Source organism: Euprymna scolopes, chromosome 44 (genome assembly GCF_053919585.1).
Source record: "Euprymna scolopes isolate OS-2025 chromosome 44, ASM5391958v1, whole genome shotgun sequence".
NCBI lineage: Eukaryota > Metazoa > Mollusca > Cephalopoda > Sepiida > Sepiolidae > Euprymna > Euprymna scolopes.
The window spans coordinates 32,054,032-32,076,864 of NC_136525.1; the positions used below are offsets into that span (position 1 = coordinate 32,054,032).

A 22,833-nucleotide genomic window follows, 5' to 3' on the forward strand; every position below is an offset into this window, starting at 1 on the left:
AATAAAGTTCAGTTTCAGTATTAATCGAACTGTGTCCTTTTTCTTTTTAAAAATGTTTTATTGCTCTTTTTCAAATGGCCCTCATATAGTACTGACAGTCTGACAAATCTTACCTACATTGTCTGCAGGCCTTTTTCACTTAACAGGCCTTCTTCTTACTCTCGGTGGCTGTGGTTAAACATTGATTATGCCGAACCAATCAGAGGAATGTATTTCATGATGGTAGACATTTTCATGAAATGGCCCAAAATAGTAAGATGCTAAACTTGGATGACAAAGTTTACAATTACAAGTTCAATAATTTTTAATTTATTTTTCCGTCCATTTTTTTTTTTTTTTTTTGACAAATTAGAAAAAAAGATACTTTGCTTTTTCTATAAAATTTGGGCCAAACTAAACAGACATGCCGATGCCGAGCTAAATCTAAAACTTGGCTTAAGTTAGGCTAGAATTTGTTTATTTTTAGATTAAGAATGAGGTGAAAAAAGTTCAGTTTCAGAAAAGAAAGATTTGAAAAATTAAAAAATACAATCTCTAAAGTCAAGTTCATTTTAAAGAGAATAATTTTGAATCAAAAGAAAATGAACGGAGTTGGTTTTTAAAAACATTAAACCTCGTTTTTCTTTTATTGTATTTGTCTGCAGACGTTTGTTTTAGCTGTACAGTTTAATTCTGTATTAATTAAATTGCTGTTAAAACATATCAGAAACAGCAAAACATAAAATCTGGATCTCTGGCTTTTATTTTTTATTAAGATGATAATTTGTGTCGGATATTAACTATTAGGTAGCACTATGGTAAGAGGCGGGTCCGAGGTCTGCCCACCAACCACACCTCACCTGAAGGAATAATAATAATAATATCCTTATTAATGCTAATAAACTGTGATCCTTGCAACCTTGCACTAGGTTATAAAATTATGATTCAGTTTAAACTGCATCTTAACTTAAAACAATGATAATATTTTCTGTCTCTTTAATTCAGATATATTATTTATGCAGGTTCAGTATTGTTACTGTACTGCTTATATCACGTCTCGCCTTCCATACTTATACTTGATGACGTATTTGCACACCTCAACTTGAGAAGACGTAGTGTTTTTTTGCATTGCGCCTCAAGAGGCCGTTTTTTCTACGACCTCTTGAAAAAAAAGTATATAAAGAGAGAGCTCGATATCTTTCAGGTAAGCTTAAACCATTATTTTATTACCTCTTAGTGATTTGTTGATTTTATGTGTTCATTTAAATATTCTGTTGGAAATCCCACTTCTCTATTCCATTTTTCTTCTTTCTTTACAAATATTTAATAAATGTAAATACGTTGGTTAAATATTTGCCATAAATTATCTATATTTCTTGAATATGAAATATATAACACTGAAATATCTTTAAAAAAAAAAAAATCGTGACTTTTTTTTCCTTTCCTCAAAATTAAATAGGAAAAACTTCGGAGCTGCTTTTCTGTTTTGGGTGCTTATACAGATCAGCCCCCATGGCGGTCCGATATTGGCTTCATAGTAAAATAATCCGATAAAGATTTACGACTGAAAGGCGATCACACAAATGGAACGCGGGTTTCTGAAACGGCAAATGAAAACACTTTCCAATGAGATTGACTTTTAATGGCCCATAAAAATTTGGGTAAAGTTAAATGCCTAGTCAAAATTTTTAATAATAAAAAAAGTTATTAACGAAAATAGGTGCTAGTGCAGAGAGTGATCCGCGCTATTTTTTTTTAAATCGTATTTCCAAGTTTAATTAAAGTTTTATTATTCAATTGTACAGTTGAAGTATAGAATAGGTACAAAATACCCTACCCTCCCCATGTTAAGAATGGCTTTTTAAATAATAACGTTATTATTTACGTCCGGATCACTCTCTGCACTAGTACCCGAAAATAGATGCAACAAACGATTACAACCTGCATCGTGTTGATCCCAACATGAATCAATATTCTGAGAATTGTATAAGAATATTGACTTCTGTTAAGGATCAATTTTGCTCATCTTCGGATTTATTTGCGTTTATTTTATTTTTTTTTTTTTAGGTACTCATGCAGAGAGTGATCCGTGCTGAAATAATAACGTTATTATTTAAAAAGCCATTCTTAACATGGGGAGGGGAGGGTGTTTTGTACCTATTCTGTACTTTAACCTTACAATTGAATAAGAAAACATATAAAACTTTACTTAAACTTGGAAATACGATTTAAAAAATATCGCGGATCAGTAAGTGCATTAGCACCTTTTTTTATAACTTATTTCTTTGTATGTTTGTTAAGCAATAGTCAACAAGTCGATTTTTTAATACGTTTTAAAAATCGATCTGTCGACTGTATTAAATGTCATCGTGACATTTCTACTTAGTGGGTTTCTACCAGCATTTCGTTTAATTTTAGATTTTTGAGCAATTATCGAGACCGCCCAAAATGACCATCTGTCAGCCATTTTTTTTTTTTTTTTTTTTTTTTCGTGATCTAACTTTAGATTTGACATTACTTGTGTTTCAAAATAAATAAACGCTTTAAGTTCAAACAAAACTTCTTCAAGTAGGTAGAGGGTAAATTATCTTGTCTTTAGTAAGATTTATTATTTATTGTATATTTGTGGTTTGTATTGCTGTACACATAGATTCGAAAAAGTTGTTAAAAAACAAATATATAACAAACAAATGTTATCAAAGGCAAGATAATTTTCTAGTGTTTTTATTAAATGTAACATGTTTATTCAGTCCGAAAAACTTAGTATTTACCGATGTATAATTAAAAATGGCGCCTGACTCTCTCTTTGACACTGTACGTTTGGGAAAAGTAGTTAAAAATAAAAAACTAGACAAAATACTGGTAGAAATTCGCTCAATATATGTTACCGTGACATAGGCTGACATATATTCGGTGGGTTAACAGTATTTTGTCTAGTTTTTATTTTTAACTCCTTTTCCCAAACTTACCGTGTCTGAGAGAGAGAGAGAGAGAGAGAGAGAGAGAGAGAGAGAGAGTCGGGAGCCATTTGCAATTTTCAAATACATTGGTAAACACTGTATGTTTTCGAGTTGAATAAACATGTTACATTGAATAAAAACACAAAAAACATATCCAGTTGGGTAGAAAAGTAACTTATCCTGCCTTTGATAACATTTATTTGTTCTATATTTGTATTTTTTATTTGTTTTTTGTGACAACTTTTTCGAATCTGTGTACAGTAATACAAACCCGTTTGTTGTTGTTTTTTTACCACCTTTTCGTTTTTGTTGTTTTGACTGCAAAAATGCCCGAATGTGGAGTTCAAGTAAAGTGGATGGGGAAACTACATGATTACCTAAAATGGTTACTCATTTCGGTTCCCAAAATTAACAAAGATATAACAAACAGGTATTTTGTTGGGGGGGGCCACTCGAACTTAGTGTTATTGTAAGGGTTAAAGAGTGTTTTAGGAGGAGACTTGCCACACCTAACTTTAGTAGGTGGGTTGCTAACATGCTCAACATTCCTGTAATAATGACTTGGTCCCTCTTGATTGTGGTGTAATGCTAGTTCTGTGCAGTTCTAGGAGGTTCACCCTCTCCAGTTTTGCCTTGTTTCTTTGAGAAGGGGTTAGTTTATTGTTAATCGCCTCAGGTGCCCTTATCAAGAATGCCGACGGGGCTGGCCAGACATTTTTTGCAGGTCCGAGTGCCTTTCCTCTGACGTGCTGACTTAATCCCAATTTATGACCTTGGTGTCAACAGTTCTTGCAGTGAGAGAGAGAACTAAATTATCACACCTATGCTGGGTGATCATTTCACGCTATATTTATCTAGTAAATTCCAATTTAAGAAAATACTTTCGTCATAAACGATTATTATTCGAACTTTGAAATTAAACAAGCATGTTTGTTTATTTTTTTTAGATTTTCGAATGGTAAGAATGACGAACGACATTTTGATGACAAGAGGAGATAACTCTGCGTTCGATTACAACAAAGATTTTGGTGTCCTGTGTTTATAGGTCAATTCTTTTAGTTTTTGATACAATGATTTCAAAAATGACATTTTACCGGATTAGCTCTAGTTTTTGAGATATATGATGTGCTTGAAAATTAAAAAAAAAAAAAAACCCAAAACATACTTTTGGCCTAGTTAAAGTAAAACGTTTCGTGTTATATGTACTAACAGCTTATTCAATGCAGTTTGAAAAAAAGCAATGATTTCAAAAATTCAAAATGACATCAAAATCTTTTGTTTTAGTAGAGGATTTCTTTACTTAAAAAAATTTTTTTTTGTAGATTTGAAACCACAAAAATCAAATATTGGAGACAATAGTCTTTTTGTTAGCAATACACATGAAAAAATTGAAATAGCTTGAAATATTTCAATATTGGTATACATAGAAAGAGCTTGATGAGCTAAGAAAGAATCTTTTTAAATTTTTAAAATCTGATTAAAATTAAGGAAGTTATGGCTATTTTTGTGCCTCACACGTTTGGATATTTTCCCCTCTTTAAGACCATATGCGTTTCGTCACATTTTTTACACTACTTTTTCAGTAAAAATGTCATATCTTTGTTAAAGCACAAGACTAAAAAATGAAATATATATAAGTGTATTTTTGTACAAGGAATCAGAAAATGCAACTGAAAATCTCCCAAAGTTTATGGTTTCCAAATAATCTGCAGTAAATGTGGATAAATATGCAGCAATTCCTTAAAAATGCCATGTATCCATAAACAGAAAAGAAGTTGGAGAACTCAAAGTTGAATTGTAATGTGCCTTATGTACAAAAAACTTAAATCTAAACATAGAACCATTTAAAAATGAATATATTGCAATATTTCTTTGGTATTATTGTAGATTAACACCTTCTGTTTAACCCCACCCAACCCCTTCTGACCACCCCTCCAAAATGTGATTCTACCTTTTTAGGCAATTATGTATGAAATGCCATGAAAAACTTTAGTGAAAGATAAACAAATTATTTTAGAATTTAATGTAAAATAATTCCCCATTACAAGTCATTCTAGCGTTTTAGGGTAGTTAACTGTTTTTTTGTTTTTTTTTTATGGGAGATAAATCCTGTATGCTTTTTGTTTTATTTTTTTAAGACGATTATGTGTGGTTTTTAAGAGGGTTTCTATGCAAGGAGAATATGGGGAGGGTTGCCATTCGGATTTTGAATTAATTGTAGAGCTAAGGAAAATTATGTGTGAACATACTGAAGACTTGACAGAAACAAAAACAATATTAGAGGGGGGGGCGGTTAGTTTCACAAAAATTTAATATAAAATCATTCACCATTTCCAGCATTTTAGGACAGTTAACCAATTTATTTTTATGTGCATTTTTCTTTAAGGAAGGATCTATTTTTTGTTTGTTTGTTTGTTTTGACGTTTGTATGTGGCTTACAGAGGTATTTTGTTGGGGGGTGCCACTCGAACTTAGTGTTATTGTAAGGGTTAAAGAGTGTTTTACGAGGAGACTTGCCACACATAACTTTAGTAGGTGGGTTGCTAACAGTATTTTGTTTTACTATTTATTTTTAAGTCATTATCAAGACTTCAAATATTTAAGTATCAACTAACTGACATTTGTCTTGTTCTCAGGAAATGCTCAACAGTCAACACTATTTGTGCGTTTGTATTACTTGCCATAGAGGTACGAAAAAGTTGTCCAAAAAATAAAATTATAACAAATGTTATGCAAAGCATGTTTTTATTTAATGTAACATGTTTATTCAGCTCGAAAAACATAAAGTGCTTATCGATGTATTGGAAAGTTAAAAATGGCGACCAACTATCTCTTTCACACAGTAAGTTTAGGAAAATGAGTTAAAAATAAAAAACTAGACATAATACTGTTAAAAACCCGCCGAATATATATCCTCCTATGTCTCGGTAACATATATTGAGCGAGTTTCTAACAGTATTTTGTCTGTTTTTTATTTATAACTCATTTTCCACAAACTTACCGCCTCAAAGAGAGAGTCGACCGCCATTTTGAATTGTCCAATTACATCGGTAAAGACCAAGTTTTTCGAGCTGAATAAACATGTTACATTAAATATAAACACTAAAAACATATCTAGTTAGGTAGAAAAGTAACTTATCTTGCCTTTAATAACATTTATTTGTTATATATTTGTTTTTTGACAAGTTTTTCGAATCTATGTGTATAGTACTACAAACGAGATTTTCATACATTTTTTGATTTTGAAAAAAACATTTGTGGCTGTTCGCAGTAAAACATTGTTTTAATTCGTTGTTCAAAACTAATGCAATGAATAAAAGTGCATGCAAGCTATATATCTACAAAAGTTTACTTTGTTTTTTAACCATGTTTTTAAATGTGAGAAATTATAATGGATTCATAATGCCGAATTGGTTGGGATTGTTGTTATTATACATTCTGAAAACCGAATAGTTCTAAACTAATGTTATTCTGATAACAAATTAAACATATCAGAACATTTATGTTCATATTTTCATGTTTTTCTTAATTCGTTCATGAATAAAAATTAAAGGATGCGTACTGTGCTATGACTAATACTACACCTGCTGCAGTGCTGCTGCTACTAATACTAACTTAATTTGACCAAACTCGAAAAATAAAAATTTTTTCGGGTAGGTCCTTTTAAATTATTATCAATTACCGCGGTCCTACTCAACATAAAATAATACTTTTAATTGATAAAAATAGTAAAAAGAATGATTTACTTACTAGTGGGTGTCCGATGAAATTTTTTTCAAAATGTTCGATACTCGTCATATTAAAAGTCTTATTTTTAACACAACAAAAAAAGAAATGGTCAAAAATATTTCGGACACTTGACAGTATTAAGATTAACACCTCTTCTGATTGGTTTCCAAATTTCATAACGAAATTCTTCATACAATCATGGTACGGGCCTTTAGAAAACAGGGAGGGTCATTATAAAACCTTACCGAAAACGCCATTCTATGACGTTCACATTTTTATAACTTTATTTGCTTAAAACTCTTAAAATATATAATGTACATTCATATTTATTTATTCATTTGAAAGTATATTCATTTCCGAACAAAACAGTAGTAATTTGGAGTCTTAAAGTGCTTTGGTTTGAAAAATATGTCTATTTTAGTAGAACTACCTTGAAATCTGTAAATATCCAAAGCGTTTTTTTCATCGGTGTATTTTTATGTTGAAAATATTGTCCTTTTCAATTTCAGGAAGACAGAAAAAAGATATCTAAAATTTTATATCTTGATTAAACCTGTCTGAGGTTTTATTTAAAAAGTATTAGTTTTTTTCAAACTGAATACATTTTTTGTCACCTGTGTAAGTATGCTATCTCTTTAAAACTTGACGATCATTTTACTTTTTTTTAGCCTATAACTTCTATGCCAATATTGTTGATTACTATTGGAAAGTTCACTTAAATACAGCTATATCTACTTAGTAATAGTTTGAACTTTATAAGTTTTCTCATTGCAGATATAATAACTAAATATCCAAAAATGACATGAAGGATTTGATCCTGCAAGATCCACCCAGATTTATTTTGTTATAATTGTGCAGAGTTTTTAGTAAATGATGAAAAAAAAATAGTGTAGTAGATTTTATCTGAAAAGTTTAGCTGCGTGTGCATCTCAGTGATCAAGACAAGTCTTATATACTTTTGCAAAACATGTATTGATCATTTGAGGCGATAGACTCGATGTTCGCGAAAATCCTTGAGGTTCTGAGTATTAGTGATTTGGAGAGAGCTACAAAATCACTTCAACAACTGTTATTTTCGTGTAATTAATTTAACCGAAATTAATAAGAAGCAAAAATCCTTAGTTTACCCAAATCTTCCCTTGCACTTCAGCCAGTAGTCCATTGTGATGAAATTCCAATACATTTTTAAAGAACTGTTTGATGTACCCAATAAAAATTTAGATACAAGCTTTGAAAAACTAGACAATACAAATGACCCAGATTACCTACCACCATCCGCAGACCCCGTATCTTATCAATTTGATACGAGATTTATACCTCTCGAAAGAATCAGCTGAACTCTTAGCTTCTTGACTCAATGATAGACATTTTTTGCAACCTGGGACAAACATTACTTTTTACTGAACACAGGATGATGAATTTATTTCTTTGAAGAATTGCCCGATTTGGTTTTTCGTGTAGATATTCGTGGTGTTCTCCTAAAGTTATGTGTAAAAGAATATAAACCAGAAAAATGGAAATTGTTTGTAGACAACTTTGAAAGAAGTTTGAAATGTGTGCTCTTACGTAACTTTGATATGTTTGCACCTATACCGATTGGAAATTCAACAACACTAAAGGAAATGATGCTATTAAAACTCTTAACACATCTGAAATATGAAAATCATTAATTCTTGTTGATTTAAAAATGGTAAACATTTTATTCTGACGGCAAAGTGATTATACAAATTGTTGTAGGGTAAGGAAACTTGGTTGTGCAGACCAAGCTTTACTCAACTTAAAACCAACGTACAGCCTGCAATACAAAAGAACATAATGCTCCTGAGACATATTGTAAAGACAATGACATATGAACAATGTACATATACAACAATAAATAGGAGGTAAAGTAAGTAATGAAAGCGAGACACCCATATGTCTGCACCGATGCTAAGCTTGTTTCCCGCCAGTCTCCAAAACATAAAACAAATATGAAAACGCTCGCTAGCGAAGTATGAAAATGTCACAGTAACAACAAAGTTAACCTACAAAACCAATATAACATTCTTCCCTCCTAGAAAAAAAATGATAGCACTGTAGGTATGCGCTGACACAGCAGACCTTAGACAAACTAGAACAGAATTAATAATATACACAAACACATGTACACATCACCCCTCCTCTCAGCCAAAGATATCTATACACCTGATTTAGTCCCAGCCATAGCGTATAGGAGGTTGTCTGATCCTCTACGTTAGGTACCACAGGTGTTAAAGGAGTCTGTCCAGGTTCCTTAAGGTAAGTTCCTTGAATAGTTGAGGTGTCAGGACACCGGGCTAGATCACGGACAGATACTATAGACTCTCGCCCGTCAGAGTACCTGATGGTGGCATAGGTGGGATTGCAGTCAAGAAGTTCAACCCGATCCACAAGAGGGTCATTCTTGCTGCTTCTTACAAACCGTCGCAGCAACACAGTACCAGGTGTCATTAACCAAGAGGGTAGAGAGTTTCCACGAGTCGAACGTCGTTGAAATGTAAAGAACCTTTCATGTGGCGTGGTGTTGGTAGAGGTACATAAGAGTGATCTTAAGGAGTGCAGCACATCTGGAAGAACCAGGTCCCAGTGAATATCAGGCAAGTTACGGGACTTGAGAGCTAATTTGACAGATTTCCAAACTATGCCATTATATCGTTCCACTTGAGAGTTGCCTGTGGGGTGGTACGGGGTCGTGCGACTGGTTGCAACTCCCTTTTGCGAAAGGTAGTCTTTTAGGTCCTTAGACATGAAGGAAGTCCCTTGGTCAGAATGAATGTAGTGTGGCATTCCACAAAGAGTAAAGATTTGTTCCAGACATTTTATCACTGTCAAAGTGTTCATATTAGGACAAGGGAATGCGAAAGGGAAGCGTGAATACTCATCAACCACTGTCAGCATATAAGGATTACGTGAAGCAGTAGGTAAGGGTCTCTTAAAGTCAATGCTGAGCCGCTCCATCGGTTGTGTTGCTTTTATTAGCCTCCCTTCTGCAGGATTGTAAAACCGAGGTTTTAAGTCTGCACAGATCATTCAGGAAGTACAAGTCCTCTTCACTTCCTCTGTGGAAAAGGGGAGATTTTTTTGTTCTCACAAAATGCAGCAGTCTGGTTACCCCTGGATGACAAAGTCCATTATGAAGATCTGTGAGGGTTGATGATGTAAAAGCTGAACAACAAAATGCTCGAGTGAGAGTATCTGGCACCACATTTTCCTTCCCTGGTCGATATCTTATAGTATAACTGAAGGCTGCAAGCTCCAGTCTCCATTCTTGGATCTTGCTATTCTTGATCTTGGTACGTTTTCTACAGTCAAACATGAATGCCACAGAACGTTGATCAGTCACAAGGTTGAAGTGACGATGTGCTAAGAAGTGGCTCCATTTCCTTACTGCTTCAATAATAGCAGTAGCCTCCTTTTCGACTATGTGGTAATGCAGCTCACTCCCTTGTAGTGTCCTGGACATAAAAGCAACAGGTCTACCTCCCTGGTTGAGTACTGCAGAAACAGCAACATCAGATGCATCACACTCAACCTCAAAGGGCAGGTTTTCATCCACAGAGTGAAGAGTGGCCGCCTCTAGTTCACCCTTGAGCTCATTAAATGCTTGTAGTGCTTTTTCATCAAGTGGAAACTTTCTTACTTTAACCAACGGTTGTATTTTCTGCGAGAAGTTTTGAATCCATTTAGCATAGTAGGCAAACATTCCTAGTGTCCTTATTAAAGATCCAGCATTTGATGGTGCTGGAAGCTCCTGTAAAGGATGAAGTCTCTCAGGATCTGGCCTTATGACTCCCTCCCCCACACAGTACCCAAGAACATTGATGGAGTTCACAGATTTTATAGTTTTTGACTCCTTAAGGGTTATCTTCCTCTGACTGACAACCTTCAAAAAGCGTTGCACATTTTGGTCGTGCTCCTCTTGCTTGTGACCAGCAATAGTAATATTATCAAGGTATGGGAAGGTATCTTGCAAGTGTTCATCCTTGATTAACTTGTCCATAGCCCGCTGAAAAATGGCTACACCATTTGTGATTCCAAACGGCACCCTGCAAAACTGGTATTGGCAACCATTGGCTTCAAAGGCAGTGTATTTCCTCTCTGCCTCCTTTAATGGTATCTGATGGTAAGCACTTTTCAGGTCGAAAGTAGAGAATACACTGTATTTTGCCAAGTTGTTGACCATCTCATCAATTCTTGGAAGGGGGTATGCATCCAGTTCTGTGTACTGATTAATTGTCTGTGAGTAGTCAATACACATTCGTTTCTTGTGTCTGTGTGTGGGATCCTTCACCACTACAACTTGAGCTCGCCAAGGGGAGTCTCACTTATGTCTTCTTTGAGTAATCTGTTTACTTCTTCCCCAATAAATTCTTGGTCTTCCTTACAGAAGCGTCTTGACCTGGAAGCAATCGGCTTGCAATTAGGTGATAAATTGGGAAACAGAGAGGGCTCATCTAATGGTGCTGTAGCAAGAGCACAGTATGCATTGTCTCCCTTCAGAGTCAACTCAGGCCTGGGTCTTCCATACTCAAACTTTACACTCAAATGCATCTGCTGGAAATCCTGACCAAGAATCAAGTCTGAACAAAGATCTTTCATTATTCCTAGTCATATACCTGAATAGTATTGGTTATTCGGGTTGAGTTGAAGGTCTGCTATTACAAATCCTGGAGAACTAGTTGTCAGAGATTTCTGGGCCAAAGAGATACCCCTACTGGTTTTGTGCACTTTCAGCCCTAACTCCTGGGCAACCCGCTCATCAATGTAGCTGTCCGTGCTGCAAGAATCCACGAGAGCACTCACCCTCCAACCACCAATGGTTGCCGAAGCAGCAGCCTTCGAGAGACCCTGGGGAACATTAGTGGCCAAAATATGAGAGGTGGAGCCGAAAGTTGTGGCCATTAAGCCTAAGGACACCCTTGACTTGAACTCGCCCAACTTACACACCCGGGCAAAATGCCCCTTTTTGGCACATTTGTTACAAGTAGCCTCACGTGCTGGGCAGCGATTCCGTCCATGGTAAGGACCACCACAAAAGAAGCACTTTTTGGTATTACTACAGGTTGCAGCCACTGCTGATTTCTCAGATGCCAGCACTTCCTGAGCTCCACCCTCCTCAGTAGTAGTCGCTGAAGAACCTTCCGAGGTCCATGAAGCAACTACAGCAGCAGTGTGAGTAGTCCATGGAGTATAGGCATCAGCATTACGCTGAGCCAGGTCTAGTGTGTAGGCTCTGTTGTAATCAACCTGCAGATCAAGAGTGTCACTTTCAAGGAGGCGTTGGCGTATCAGGGGTGAGGCAATGCCATTGATAAAAGCATCGCGAATTGATTCCTCACGGTACTTTTCCGCACTCACAGCCTTAAAGTTACAATCCTTGCTTAACTTACGGAGTTCTCTGAGAAACTCGTCAATGGATTCACCCGGCTTCTGCTGTCTAGTTGCTAAGAGGTGTCTAGCAAAGATTTCATTGGGAGTTTTTACATATAATTTTTGCAGAGTAGAGATAGCAGAATCATAGTCTTCACAGTCTTCAATGTACTTAAATACATTATGGGTCACACAGTTGACCAACGTCCGGAACGTATCTGGAGCCTTGTCCCCGCACTCCTCAATGAAGTTCTTGAAGGTTCTGTACCTTCGCTGCTGATGGAGCACTGGGGTCGATGTCTAAGCGCGTGGGCTGGAGCACTTTCTCCATGGTTGGTCGTAAGTTGAGTAAATTGTCGTAGGGTAAGGAAACTAGGTTGTGCAGACCAAGCTTTACTCAACTTAAACGCAAGGTACAGCCTGCAATACAAAAGAACATAACGCTCCTGAGACATATTGTAAAGACAATGACATATGAACAATGTACATATACAACAATAAATAGTGAGGTAAAGTAAGTAATGAAAGCGAGACACCCATGTGTCTGCACCGATGCTGAGCTTGTTTCCCGCCAGTCTCCAAAACATAAATATGAAAACGCTCGCTAGCGAAGTATGAAAATGTCACAGTAACAACAAAGTTAACCTACAAAACCAATATAACACGAAGTTTCCTTGTTTTCTGTGCTATTTGGATAGCAAGGATAAAACAAATCATTGAAAAAAAAAAATGGCCTGTTTGAGACCAACTTAATGTTGGTGAAAGAAACGTCATTCATGAGCAACTTGTTTCAACTGAAAAAATCATATTCCTGCCTTCTATCTTCTATATATATAAAAGCCAAACGTCTGTGTGTATGTATGTTTGTTTGTAACGCTAAAACTTTTGAAAGACGGAACCAAACTTGACAAATTTGGTATCATATCGAAGCCCCATCACCCGGATGACAAATATCGAAATTTCACGTCAAACGGACCACTAGAAGTTGGTCAACTGATCAGTTATCTTCGAGGGGGGCCCCAAAAAAACCTGTCATTATCTATATATATAAAAGACAAATGTTTGTTTGTAACGCTAAAACTTGAGATAAAAGATTCCTCTCCCCTAAGAATAAAACATATGTTCAATATCTGCTTTTGTTTTTTCATTGTTTATACGGTCCCGAGCAACGCCGGGTAGCCCTGCTAGTCTATATATATAAAAGCGAAAATGTGTGTTTGTATGTCTTGCAAAAACTTTCGACACGGGTCACGGATTTTCGCCAGATTGGTATCATTTTAAACTTCCAACCTTTGCTCGACAAATATTGAAAAATTGGCCAAAAACATTAATTCCTTCACCCTGAAATCAGCACTTTTCTACAGGTGGGGGGGGGGGTCAGCAAAAACTGTCCTCTCATGACGAGTTCGCTTCTACGCATGCGTTATACGACATCATAACCTGATTTAGTTTAAATATTTGAAAAAAGCGAGACAATTTCGTTGATGTCATCTTAGCTCAGTTGCTTAGAGCGCGGCCTCATTATTTAAACGTTTTGGTTTCGAATCGTGGTGTGAGAGGTCTTTCTTTTTTTTTCGATTTTTTTTTTTTTTTTTTTTTTAAATTTTAATACTGAAGCAGGGTTATTTAAGCAATTTTTCACGTTTTTTTTAGGGGGGGGGGTATTTTTCACGTTCGTTTTTGTTTTTTTGTTTTTTTTTTTACTTCGCTTATTCTTAGGTTTTCATTAAAACCCTCCACCCCCGCTTGACCACACACACCCAAAAACACCCGGGCAACGCCGGGTACCCCCCGCTAGTTACATATAAAACTAGAACTCCTAAAACAGTTTGTCAAAGCTCTTGATAAAACTGGACAATGTTTTCGGTAGATTTCATCTGCATTTCCAGGATTAAGTTCTGAGAAACTGAAGGCTGGTATTTTCAATGGTCATCAAATAAGAAAATTGATAAAAGATCCAAATTTTTCACATTCAATGAACGAAATTAGTTAAGTTTTGTTGAAGTAGTTGAAAATTTTCTTGGAAATTACAAAGCCGAAAATTGCAAAGTTATTGTCGAAAAGCTCTTAAATAATTTCCAGGCTCTTAGAATAAAAACATGAGCATAAAAGTGCATTTTCTCCACATTTAGAAAGATTTCTTGACAATCTTGGTAATTTTAGTGATAAGCAGGAGGATAGATTTCACCCAATCACCAAGATGGAATGGAAGAGTGTTATTAACGCTGAGTGGATAATGATGTCGGACTACTGCTGGTATTTAAAACGAGACAAGATATTTGCCACTCCAGAAAGTCTAAAAAATGAAAATTCTTGCCCTAAAAATATCTATTATATTATGTAAAATGGTTTTTATATTCATGAGGAAAAAGCAAAAAACTAATGAATTTATATTAGAAAATCTAATCCGTGAAACCTTTATCTTATTTTTTGCAACTTTACAGAATTTCCTTAAGAGATGATTTTTCTGATGCAACATTTCATGGCTAAGAAACTAGAGCTAAACAGGCAAAATGAATATGGTTTTTGGAATCTGCCAATATTAGTTCTAAAATTTCAGACACCAAGAAAAAAAATTTTTTTGAATCTGCCAATATTAGTTTTAAAATTTCAGACACCAAGAAAAAAATTTTTGAAATCTGCCAATATTAGTTCTAAAATTTCAGACACCAAGAAAAAAATTTTTTTGGAATCTGCCAATATTAGTTCTAAAATTTCAGACACCAAGAAAAAAATTTTTTGGAATCTGCCAATATTAGTTCTAAAATTTCAGACACCAAGAAAAAAAAATTTTGGAATCTGCCAATATTAGTTCTAAAATTTCAGACACCAAGAAAAAAAAATTTTTGGAATCTGCCAATATTAGTTCTAAAATTTCAGACACCAAGAAAAAAAATTTTTTTGAATCTGCCAATATTAGTTCTAAAATTTCAGACACCAAGAAAAAATTTTTTTTTTAATCTGCATATATTAGTTCTAAAATTTCAGACACCAAGAAAAAAATTTTTTGGAATCTGCCAATATTAGTTCTAAAATTTCAGACACCAAAAAAAAAAAATTTTGGAATCTGCCAATATTAGTTCTAAAATTTCAGACACCAAGAAAAAAAAAATTTTGGAATCTGCCAATATTAGTTCTAAAATTTCAGGCACCAAGAAAAAAAATTTTTTGGAATCTGCCAATATTAGTTCTAAAATTTCAGGCACCAAGAAAAAAATTTTTTTGGAATCTGCCAATATTAGTTCTAAAATTTCAGACACCAAGAAAAAAAATTTTTTGGAATCTGCCAATATTAGTTCTAAAATTTCAGACATCAAGAAAAAAATTTTTTTGGAATCTGCCAATATTAGTTCTAAAATTTCAGACACCAAGAAAAAAAATCTTTTTGAATCTGCCAATATTAGTTCTAAAATTTCAGACACCAAGAAAAAAAATCTTTTTGAATCTGCCAATATTAGTTCTAAAATTTCAGACACCAAGAAAAAAATCTTTTTGAATCTGTCAATATTAGTTCTAAAATTTCAGACACCAAGAAAAAAAATTTTTTTTTGGAATCTGCCAATATTAGTTCTAAAATTTCAGACACCAAGAAAAAAAATTTTTTTGAATCTGCCAATATTAGTTCTAAAATTTCAGACACCAAGAAAAAAAATTTTTTTTTGGAATCTGCCAATATTAGTTCTAAAATTTCAGACACCAAGAAAAAAAATTTTTTTTTGGAATCTGCCAATATTAGTTCTAAAATTTCAGACACCAAGAAAAAAATTTTTTTTTTGGAATCTGCCAATATTAGTTCTAAAATTTCAGACACCAAGAAAAAAAAATTTTGGAATCTGCCAATATTAGTTCTAAAATTTCAGACACCAAGAAAAAAAAATTTTTGGAATCTGCCAATATTAGTTCTAAAATTTCAGACACCAAGAAAAAAAATTTTTTTGAATCTGCCAATATTAGTTCTAAAATTTCAGACACCAAGAAAAAAATTTTTTTTTAATCTGCATATATTAGTTCTAAAATTTCAGACACCAAGAAAAAAATTTTTTGGAATCTGCCAATATTAGTTCTAAAATTTCAGACACCAAAAAAAAAAAATTTTGGAATCTGCCAATATTAGTTCTAAAATTTCAGACACCAAGAAAAAAAAAATTTTGGAATCTGCCAATATTAGTTCTAAAATTTCAGGCACCAAGAAAAAAAATTTTTTGGAATCTGCCAATATTAGTTCTAAAATTTCAGGCACCAAGAAAAAAATTTTTTTGGAATCTGCCAATATTAGTTCTAAAATTTCAGACACCAAGAAAAAAAATTTTTTGGAATCTGCCAATATTAGTTCTAAAATTTCAGACATCAAGAAAAAAATTTTTTTGGAATCTGCCAATATTAGTTCTAAAATTTCAGACACCAAGAAAAAAAATCTTTTTGAATCTGCCAATATTAGTTCTAAAATTTCAGACACCAAGAAAAAAAATCTTTTTTAATCTGCCAATATTAGTTCTAAAATTTCAGACACCAAGAAAAAAATCTTTTTGAATCTGTCAATATTAGTTCTAAAATTTCAGACACCAAGAAAAAAAATTTTTTTTTGGAATCTGCCAATATTAGTTCTAAAATTTCAGACACCAAGAAAAAAAATTTTTTTGAATCTGCCAATATTAGTTCTAAAATTTCAGACACCAAGAAAAAAAATTTTTTTTTGGAATCTGCCAATATTAGTTCTAAAATTTCAGACACCAAGAAAAAAAATTTTTTTTTGGAATCTGCCAATATTAGTTCTAAAATTTCAGACACCAAGAAAAAAATTTTTTTTTTGGAATCTGCCAATATTAGTTCTAAAATTTCAGACACCAAGAAAAAAAATTTTTTTTTGGAATCTGCCAATATTAGTTCTAAAATTTCAGACACCAAGAAAAAAAATATTTTTGAATCTGCCAATATTAGTTCTAAAATTTCAGACACCAAGAAAAAAATTTTTTTTGAATCTGCCAATATTAGTTTTAAAATTTCAGACACCAAGAAAAAAATTTTTTTTTGGAATCTTGCCAATATTAGTTCTAAAATTTCAGACACCAAGAAAAAAATTTTTTTTGAATCTGCCAATATTAGTTCTAAAATTTCAGACACCAAGAAAAAAATTTTTTTTGAATCTGCCAATATTAGTTCTAAAATTTCAGACACCAAGAAAAAAATTTTTTTTGAATCTGCCAATATTAGTTCTAAAATTTCAGACACCAAGAAAAAAAATTTTTTTGAATCTGCCAATATTAGTTCTAAAATTTCAGACACCAAGAAAAAAATTTTTTTTGAATCTGCCAATATTAGTTCTAAAATTTCAGACACCAAGAAAAAAAATTTTTTTTTGGAATCTGCCAATATTAGTTCTAAAATTTCAGACACCAAGAAAAAAAATTTTTTTGAATCTGCCAATATTAGTTCTAAAATTTCAGACACCAAGAAAAAAAATTTTTTTTTTGAATCTGCCAATATTAGTTCTAAAATTTCAGACACCAAGAAAAAAAATTTTTTTTTGGAATCTGCCAATATTAGTTCTAAAATTTCAGACACCAAGAAAAAAATTTTTTTTTGGAATCTGCCAATATTAGTTCTAAAATTTCAGACACCAAGAAAAAAAATCTTTTTGAATCTGCCAATATTAGTTCTAAAATTTCAGACACCAAGAAAAAAATTTTTTTGAATCTGCCAATATTAGTTCTAAAATTTCAGACACCAAGAAAAAAAATTTTTTTGAATCTGCCAATATTAGTTCTAAAATTTCAGACACCAAGAAAAAAAATCTTTTTGAATCTGCCAATATTAGTTCTAAAATTTCAGACACCAAGAAAAAAAATCTTTTTGAATCTGCCAATATTAGTTCTAAAATTTCAGACACCAAGAAAAAAATCTTTTTGAATCTGTCAATATTAGTTCTAAAATTTCAGACACCAAGAAAAAAAATTTTTTTTTGGAATCTGCCAATATTAGTTCTAAAATTTCAGACACCAAGAAAAAAATTTTTTTTGAATCTGCCAATATTAGTTCTAAAATTTCAGACACCAAGAAAAAAAATTTTTTTTTGGAATCTGCCAATATTAGTTCTAAAATTTCAGACACCAAGAAAAAAAATTTTTTTTTGGAATCTGCCAATATTAGTTCTAAAATTTCAGACACCAAGAAAAAAATTTTTTTTTTGGAATCTGCCAATATTAGTTCTAAAATTTCAGACACCAAGAAAAAAAATTTTTTTTTGGAATCTGCAATATTAGTTCTAAAATTTCAGACACCAAGAAAAAAAATATTTTTGAATCTGCCAATATTAGTTCTAAAATTTCAGACACCAAGAAAAAAATTTTTTTTGTATCTGCCAATATTAGTTTTAAAATTTCAGACACCAAGAAAAAAATTTTTTTTTGGAATCTTGCCAATATTAGTTCTAAAATTTCAGACACCAAGAAAAAAATTTTTTTTGAATCTGCCAATATTAGTTTTAAAATTTCAGACACCAAGAAAAAAAATTTTTTTGAATCTGCCAATATTAGTTCTAAAATTTTAGACACCAAGAAAAAAAATTTTTTTGAATCTGCCAATATTAGTTCTAAAATTTCAGACACCAAGAAAAAAAATTTTTTTGAATCTGCCAATATTAGTTCTAAAATTTCAGACACCAAGAAAAAAAATTTTTTTTTGGAATCTGCCAATATTAGTTCTAAAATTTCAGACACCAAGAAAAAAAATTTTTTTGAATCTGCCAATATTAGTTCTAAAATTTCAGACACCAAGAAAAAAAATTTTTTTTTTGAATCTGCCAATATTAGTTCTAAAATTTCAGACACCAAGAAAAAAAATTTTTTTGAATCTGCCAATATTAGTTCTAAAATTTCAGACACCAAGAAAAAAATTTTTTGTAGAACTGTGTAACATAAAGATATTAATGCACTGTGGGATCGCTGAGATATGGTTTAAGGTTAGGTTTGATTATGAACTAGCAGGGCTACCTGGTGTTGCCCAAGAGAGTAGTAATTAATTTATCTTTATTAATAACATTCGATTTTCTACTGTTGTCACATGCTACGTAAATTTTATTGTGAAAAATGAAACAATTAAGGTAAAACTTACGACGCCCCCCCCCATATGCAAGTTAAATTTTACTTAAAGAACAAATATACGAGAATAGTAAAAAAAAAAAAAAAAATTGCAAAATAAGTTTTTACTTAAACTAATCCACTCGTACTTTCCGGAATCTCTAAATAAAGCATAAGATTAATATGATGCAGTTTTAACAAAAGGCAACAAAATAAAAAAATATTGCAAAAATAAATACACAACAAATAATTGTTACCAGGGGCAAAATAAGTTGTTATTCTAACTACCTGGATAATTTTCTTTTGACCTTTTGGACTTTTTCTTAAAGGGTATTCTTAATTCAATGCAAAAATAATGTCAACTCTGTCCAGTTAGAATGGGAAAAAATGTCCGACATGAGATAGTCACGTGGAGTTTTGATAATTGCTCAGTAAAAAAACTTCCAAACAAAAATCTGAGGCAACATAGATGCAGTTAGAAAAATACAAAATAACATGGCAACATAATTTCAAATTTTGGTAGGGAAGACAAAAATAAACATTTTAGTTCTGAATTTGTTTATTGCTGATGCCATTTTTAATCTATTTTTTCAAGAAATCTTTGAGGTAATTTGATGCACTGAAATTTTCCCTTTGATTATAATAGCAATGCACACAGACGATAAAACGCTTTGGATAATTACGGATTTCAAGGGTGTTCCGCCAAAATCGTCATATTTTAAAAACCAAAGCACCTTAAATCCTCAAAATACCACAATTTTGTTCGAAAATGAATATACTTTCAAATAAATTATATATTTTAAGAGTTTTAAGCCAATAAAGTGATAAAAATGTTAACATCATAAAACAGCATTTTCGGTAAGATTTTGTAATGATCCCCCCCGCCTCTCTGATTTGTAAATGGGTGTACCGTGTTTCTCTTAAGAATTTTGTCATGAAATTTGGAAATTAACTAGAAAAGATATCACTTTTAATAGATTCAGTTGTCCGAAATTCTTTTGACAACTCATTTTTTCTGCTGTGTTAAAAAAAAAATGGACACCCACTTTTAAATCAATCTTTTTACTACATTTATCCATTAAAAATAAAATTGTAACCTGCTTTCTCTTGTGGTACCGAGTAATTTAAAATCATGATACCTGGAAAAAAAAAATTCTATTTTAAAAAAAGTATCTAAAAACTATCTGTAGCAGCAGCAGCAGCAGCAGCAGCAGCAATGCTATCAGCGATAGTTACTGTAAACAAACATTTTTGTTTTGTTTTTTTTTATTCCAGAACGAATTAAAAATGAAAATATGAATATAAAAAGAATGTTCTTATACATTTAGTTGGAGTTCATATTATCAGAACATAATTAGCTTAATTAGAGCTATTCGGTTATCAGAACATATAATTAAAGCAATCTCAACCAGTCCGGCATTATTTTTGGTCAAATTTTAAAACTATAGTCGAAAACGCAAGGAAATAAGCTTTGTAAATATGTAATCTGTGCACTTTTATCGGTTTACATTAGTTTTTAATGGTGAATTAAACAGTGTTTAGTTTTGAAAAAAAAAAAAAAAAATGAAATGATTTTTTTGCTTCACGTGTGCGAGCAGTAACCCCCCCCCCCCCCAGTATATTTTTTTTGCCTTTTTTACAATTTTTTTCAGTGGATTATTTTTTTTTTTTTTTTTTTTAATTACATTTTCACCCCAAACAAGGCACATTGCCACTTTGGTGTAGGGGGCTACTCTATCAGGGGAAACATCTACTGGGGTACTATGTAGGGATTAGGGCAGCGAGATGTTGGTTCACGTTGCACTTGAACTTATGCATGTCAGTACAGTTGGGGAAGTAGTGACCTGGAATGGAATTCCAAAGTCTAGCAGTTCTGGGGAAGAAACTACTGGAGTAGAAAGATCTTTTACATCTAGGGATCTCTACAGTGTGGGGGTGGGATTTTGCAGCTTGTCGGGTCTGTCGAGGGTGTTCACGTCGTGGGGGCACAAGTGCTTGCAGTTCTTCAGAGCATTCACCATTATAATACTTGTAGAACAGGCAGAGGGATGCAACGTTTCGACGATGGGACAGAGGCTGGAGTTTAGATGCCAGTTTAGGGCCTATCAGATTTGCGACTCTCTTTTGAACCCTGTCAAGGAGCGAGAGACTAGTAGCCGATGCACCGGCCCAAATATGACAGCAATACTCCATACATGGGCGAATAGTGGCCTTATAGAGGTACAGGATACTTTCGGGTGTTAGAAGTTTTCTAGCACGGTAGAGAGAGCCCACCTTCCTTGCAGCAACCCTGGCAATGCCCTCGAATCGAATGGACACTAATCTACCCAATTATATGAAAAAAAAAAATGCAAAATCAATATTTAAATATTTGTAGGAGGTGTTCAGTTTCTAGTTAAATTCCTATTTACTTGCCTCCCCACGAGGACGGTTAGACACAAGGTCAGTTTTTAATGTGACGAAAATCCCCAAAAAGGGTCAATCTGGATAGAAATAAACATAAAAATTGTCTGCTTCACTGACGGAGGAAAGAAAAGGCGAAGTGTAGCATCAGAATTCTACATTGTGATCTTGGCCCGAAGTTCAGGTAGACAAATAAAAAACGTCTTAAACTGGAAAGTTTAACGAAATAATGTGTCACTCTGGCAAGAAATGTAATTGAAAGTAATCAAATTTATCTCAAATTTATCTAAACAAAGTGTTTTTTTGATATTTAAATAAGTGGGCAAAAAATACTTAATAAGTGTTCCAAACATCATGTATCTGTTAGTGACGCCACTTGTTTTAAATGAAATTTATTTTTGTCTGTTTGTCGTAATTCTTGTTAAGTTTCACACCCCTTAAGAATTACGACAAATAAACAAAAATAAATTTCATATTTAAAAATAATTTGATGCCCAAAATCTAAGGCATAACATTTTCAAAAGCCAATAATTATGACCCACTAACCGTAAATATGGGTGTCAAACATCCTCTTAACAAAAAAAAACTCCCTTAATCCTACCTAACCCTAGGTACAAGTGGTAAACCTCCTCTTCTTAAAACCTTCTTTAGCCCTAACAATAACGCTAAGTCCAAGTGGCAAGCTCCTCACCAAATAAAGTTCCTTGGTAAGCTACATGTAAGTGCCTAAAAAAACAGATCCTTCCTTCAAAAAAAGTGCAATGTTTATCACCTATAAAAAAATAAATTGGTTAACTGTCCTAAATTCCATGTTTAAAAAGGATGTGTTCCCCATAGTATCAGACCTGACCGAATGGCTAATTACAGGCATAGACCGATTCATACCATCCAAAAAATTCCAACAAAAACCTAACAGCCAGCCATGGTTCTCCCCAGAATGTGCTGCTGCCATCGCGCACAGAAATCACTTTTTCCATAGCTACCAACGTGATAGATGCACTGAGACTAAAGCTGTATGCCCAGTCTGTTAAATCCAAAGTAGCTGAGCAGCGGCTTGGTTCCCACCAGTTTTAGCAAATAGCAAACAGGATCCTGAACAGAAGCATGCGTTTTATCCCAACCATCATCAATGGACCTGAGGTCATCTTGTCAGAATCAGATAAGGCCAAACTATTTGCCAAGAACTTCGCAGCTAATTCTACCCTATGCGACGAAGGCCATCAACTCCCCGTATTTCCTCCTATAACGGACAACACGCTATGCAACATACAAATATCTGTGCGTAATGTCGCCAAGCT

The 22,833-nt window shown here is 33.2% G+C and overlaps 1 protein-coding gene across 3 annotated transcripts in view; it reads left to right on the forward strand.

Annotated features, from left to right (window-relative positions):
- Nucleotides 1-1,005: 1,005 nt before the first annotated feature.
- LOC145268764 (uncharacterized) overlaps nucleotides 1,006-22,833 on the forward strand; it is a 52,208-nt gene continuing 30,380 nt past the window's right edge. Inside the window, exon 1 of one of the 3 annotated variants that reach the window (XM_080124361.1) lies at nucleotides 1,006-1,183. The gene's annotated coding sequence lies outside the window, so the exon portion shown is untranslated. The remainder of the gene's footprint in view (nucleotides 1,184-22,833) is intronic. The other 2 variants (XM_080124360.1, XM_080124362.1) reach the window with 2 other exon arrangements.